The 5427-nt window shown below is 46.4% G+C and overlaps 1 non-coding gene across 1 annotated transcript; it reads left to right on the top strand.

Moving 5' to 3' along the window:
• The first annotated feature begins 2776 nt into the window (after window positions 1–2776).
• Window positions 2777–2880, top strand: LOC118147019 (U6 spliceosomal RNA). The gene has a single exon (XR_004733201.2). It is a non-coding gene; the product is annotated as a U6 spliceosomal RNA (small nuclear RNA).
• The last annotated feature ends 2547 nt before the right edge of the window (window positions 2881–5427 follow it).

The raw sequence follows: 5427 nt of genomic DNA on the forward strand, positions 1-5427 counted from the left end.
AGCAGAGTGGCTAGAAATGATGAAAGAGGAACTATTTTATGACTTTGCATTCTACTTTAGTCACATTAAAAAGAGAAGCCAGCAAAGGGATTTCTGTTAAAACCCCTACCCAGGTGGAAGTAACTTTTTCAGAAACCAGGAGAGGCAACTTGCAAGAGAGCATCTTGAAGAATGATTAGAAAATGTCAGAATGGATGATTTCATTTGAGGAAGGAAAGTCAATGATAGGTGTGTTCTGTTTTTAAAATCACAAGAAATATAATCATTGCTTATTTAGGACAAGATGAGAACTGCATAATGTAAGTGGTTGTATGAGGCCAGGCATGGTGGCTCACACCTGTGATTTCAGCACTTTGGGAGGCTGAGGCAGGAGAATCACCTGAGGTCAGAGGTTCGAGACCAGCCTGGCTAACATGGTGGCCAGGTGCAGTGGCTCATGCCTGTAATCCCAGCACCTTGGGAGGCCGAGGTGGATGGATCATGAGGTCAGGCGATCAAGACCATCCTGGCTAACACACTGAAACCCTATCTCTACTAAAAATACAAAAACTTAGCAGGGCGTGGTGGCACGTACCTGTAGTCCCAGCTACTCAGAAAGCTGAGGCAGGAGAATTGCTTGACCAGGAAGCAGAGGTTGCAGTGAGCCAAGACTGCGCCACCGCACTCCAGGCTGGGTGACAGAGCGGGACTCCATCTCAAATAAATAAATAGTAAATAAATAAATAACGTGGTGAAACCCCTCTCTACTAAAAATACAAAAATTAGCTGGGTGTGATGGCATGCACCTGTGGTCTCAACTGCTCAGGAGGCTGAGGCAGGAGAATCACTTGAACCTTCGAGGCAGAGGTTGCAGTGAGCCAGGATCGCACCATTGCACTCTAGCCTGGGCCACAAAGCGAGACTCATCTCAATAAATATATAAATAAAATAAAATAAATGGTTGTAGATGTGAGAATAAGGACCAAGTAAGAATGTCACACACACACACACACACACACACACACACACACACACCATCCCTGCCTACCTATCCGTAGGTAGGTAGAGGTAGGGGGGTAGGTGCTCCCTGCACTGGCCCAAAGAGTGATGGACTCGCAGACTCAAAACCTGTGATGATGAATTGGGGTCTCCCTGCCCCCACCTACTCCACCAGTGTCACGGACTACCCCCCACCAAATATATCTGGAGAATGGCAGCCCTTCCCTCAGCCAAATACAAAGACTTGGTTAGGGAGTGGAGGTCAGGTCCACCCTGGGAAAGCTGGGCTTTCTCTAATTCTGGCTCTTTTGGGCCCAGAAGGTTCTGCTGTTTGGGGTGGTGCCAACCATGCTTCCGACAGTTACAGCTGACTCATGCATGAGCAGGGAGGGGATTCTCTATCCTCCTCACTCTCTCTGTCTTCCCTTCCTGGTGAGAAAGTGGTCTTTTATCATAAAATATGTCATAAATACAGCATTCCAATTATGCCATGAAAGGAGATTAACATCAGCAAGTTGATCTCAGCAAGGCGATGATTTGCTTCTCTGGAGGATAGCCTACTTCTTTTTTTTTTTTTTTTTTTTTTTTGAGAAGCAGTCTCGCTCTGTTGCCGAGGTTGGAGTGCAGTGGCGTGATCTCAGCTCCCTCCTACCTCCACCTCCCAGGTTCAGGCAATTCTCCTGCCCCAGCCTCCCAAGTAGCTGGGGCTACGTGCCCGGCTAATTGCTGCTTTATTTTTAGTAAAGACCAGATTTGCCATGTTGTCCAGGCTGGTCTCGAACTCCTGACCTCAAGTGATCCACTCACTTCGGCCTCCCAAAATGCTGGGATGACAGGCTGGATGTTCTACTTTGATCCCAGATCAGCAGCTGTGCCCAGTGCCAAGAGGGTGCTAGACCCCGTGGGGCACACAGGAGGAAGAAGTTTCACAGGCGGCAGGAGAGCCCAGGCAGAGACTGATGAGGGGAAAACCCGAACAGAAAAACTTCAGGACACCCGCTGCAGCTGCCTGTGTAAACCTGAAAGTTGAAGTGATGGGGAAGATACAGAATGGCTTTGGCTTTTTCTCTGGGTCCTGCTGGTCTGTGGTCTGCCGACGGTAACCCCTCCTCACCTTCTAGCGCAGCTGGGATGTATCTTTCAGAGGCTGCTGGGTTTGGCGGAAGATCGAAACCATTTGCCTGGACGTTCCCCTTCCTGTGTGATCGGCCTCATCTGTCTGAAACCCTGCTGACCCCAGCTTATCTGGTGTGGGAACAAATGGCCCGGGAGTCTCTGCATCCTCTTCAGAGTGACCTGCGTGTGTCCCCTATCCCTGCCCCCACCAGCCCCAGGCTGACCTCCACCTGGCCCTCAACTGCATGGGCCCTGATGAGGTACATTCCTTTTGAATCCAGGCCCTCCCTGTCATTTGGAAAATTGCTGGAAATAGCTTGCTTTCCAAAAGGAGGTAGTGAGAAATGGATTCGGGAGTTTCTTAAATCCAGTTGTAAAGATTTGGGGGAATGAGGAAGTTAAGAGCATGGTGAGGAAGGGGTTAGGAGAGTGCATGGAGAGGAAACCACTATCCCCCCACCTTTCAAAGCGAGGAAGAGTCATGAATACCATTGTAGTCACGTCCACGGTGTACAGAGCATAGCCACAGATCCCACAGCGTGATTTGCGGAGACTTCAGATCCAACGATGAAATAGATAATGAGCTAAAGAGGAAGAAAACCGGACAGAAAAAGAGTGTCAGTTTAGAAAGGGAATGTTCACACTCCAAACAGGTTTTGTTAAGAAATGTGGCTGTTTTTCTGTGCTCACTTCAGCAGCACATACACTAAAATTGGAACGATGCGGAGATCAGCACGGCCCCTGCACAAGGATGACGGGCCAATTCGTGAAGCCTTCCGTATTTTCTTCCTTTTTCTGATGTCCAAGACTGTGGAGAAACTGAGGCTCCTGTAACTGAAGTCACTGACCCCGTTAAGGAATGTTCCTACTTCCAACCCCATTTCCACCTCCTCCTCCAAAAAAAATTAAAAAAAAAAAAAGAAATGTAGCATTTTTTTTTTTTTTTTTTAGACAGAGTCTCACTCTCTTGCCCAGGCTGGAGTGCAGTGGCACTATCTTGGCTCACTGCAACCTCCACCTCCAGATCCAAGCAATTCTCCTGTCTCAGCCTCCCAAGTAGCTGGGCCTACAGGCACCCGCCACCACACCCACCTAATTTTTTTTGTATTTTTAGTAGAGATGGGGTTTTACCATGTTGTCCAGGATGGTCTTGAACTCCTGACCTCAAGTGATCCCCCATGCCTTGGCCTTCCAAAGTGCTGGGATTACAGGCGTGAGCCTCCATGGCCAGGCAGGAATATAGTATTATTAATGTTTTCTTCCTTTAAGTAAGACAGGAGAGCCGAATAAAAATGTTCCAGGTAGGTCTCAGCTACAAACGATTAAGGATGGCAGCTGTCTCTTTAAAAAAAAAAAAAAAAGGCCAGGTGTGGAGGCTCACGCCTGTAATCCCAGCACTTTGGGAGGCCAAGGCAGGTGGATCACCTGAGGTCAGGAGTTCAAGACTAGCCGGGCCAACATTGTGAAACCCCATCTCCACTAAAAATACAAAATTATTCAGGCATGGTGGTATACACCTGTAATCCCAGCTACTTTGGAGGCTGAGGCAGGAGAGTCACTTGAACCTGGGAGGCGGAGGTCGCAGTGAGCAGAGATCATGCCACTGCGCTCCCCCCGGGGAAACAAGAGTAAAACTCTGTCTCAACAAATACATACATACATACAAACATACATACATACATACATACATTAAAAAACCAGGTGAGCATGGTGGCATGTACCTGCAGTCCCAGTACTACAGGATACTAACATGAGCGGATCACTTGTGCCCAGAAGGTTGAGGCTACAGTTGAACCACTGCACTTCCAGCCTGGGTCGCAGCAAGACTTTGCCTGTCTAAAAGAAAAAAAAGAAAAAAAAAGAGGCCAGGTGTGGTGGCTCACACCTGTAATCCAGCACTTTGGGAGGCTGAAGCGGACAGATGACCTGAGGTTAGGAGTTTGAGACCAGCCCGGCCAACATGGCAAAACCTCGACTCTACTAAAAATACAAAAATTAGCCAGGCATGGTAGTGTGGGCCTACTTGGGAGGCTGAGGCAGGAGAATTGCTTGAACCTGGGAGGCGGAGGTTGCAGTGAGCTGAGATGGTGCCACTACACTCCAGCCTGGGTGACAGAGCAAGACTCTGTTTAAAGAAAGAAAGAAAAGAAAGAAAGAGAGAGAGAGAGAGCGAGAGAGAAGAAAGAAAGAAAAGAAGAGAGAGAGAGAAAGAAAAAGAAAGAAAAGAAAAGAAAAAAGGATGGCAGCTTGTTTCAAGAGAAGCAGAGAAGACTTATTTGGGAAATTCATTAATGTCAGTTTTTTTTTCTCTAATTACTACACTTTATTATTTAGAGCTATTTTAGGTTTATGGGAAAATTGAGCAGAAAATACAGAGCGCTCCCGTATTAACCCCCCTCCCATCACAGTTTCCTCTGTTACTGAAGGCCTGGCTTGCCCAGTGTGGGACGTTTGTTACAACTGATGAAGCAATTTGACACATCATTGTTCACTCAAGCCATAGTTTACACTGGAATTCATTCTCTGTGTTGTAATTTATGGACTTTTTAACCTAAAACTAAATCTCTTTTCATAGGATAGATTATAAGTAGATGAAGAGACTCAAAAATTTATATAATCCCAAAAAAAGCATGGATAAGATAGATTTTTTAAAGCCCTTTAAGAGTCCCTTCTGATGGCAGGACTCTTGGGTTCTAGAATGACTTGGAGCTCTCAAGAACAACAGTTTAGAAACTAGGCATGACAAAGGGTGGTCAACTCTTTCAGTCCAGGTTATAAAGTATCCTTAAAAATATTTTGCACTTAGTACCACTGAATTACACACTTAAAAATGGTTAAAATGGGCTGGATGTGGTGGCTCATACCTGTAATCCCAGCACTTTGGGAGGCTGAGGTGGGAGGATAACTTGAGCTAGGAGTTCAAAACCAGCCTTGACAACATAGCAAGACCTTGTCCCCACAAAAAATAAAAATAAAAAAATTAGCCAGGTGTGGTCCACCTGGACTAATTTTTCAGGAGGCTGAGGTGGGAGGATTACTTGAGCCTGGGAGGTGGAGGCTATAGTGAGGTGAACCATGACCGCATAACTGCACTCCAGCCTGGGCGACAAAACAAGACCCAATCTCAAAAATAAAAGGTTAAAATGGTCAACTTTATGTTATGTACATTTTACCATAAGAAAAAAAAAAAACGTTTTACAGAAGAATTACCCAAGAGAGCTCATCCACAGTGGTGTGACCCAATCAGCTGTGTGGAAACCAATTTCCAGGGCAGGAAGCTGTGAAATCGTCATTTCTGAATAAGCAAGATGAACGCCTGTGAGAGGGCTCGTT

Source organism: Callithrix jacchus, chromosome 13 (assembly GCF_049354715.1).
Source record: "Callithrix jacchus isolate 240 chromosome 13, calJac240_pri, whole genome shotgun sequence".
Classification (NCBI taxonomy): domain Eukaryota; kingdom Metazoa; phylum Chordata; class Mammalia; order Primates; family Cebidae; genus Callithrix; species Callithrix jacchus.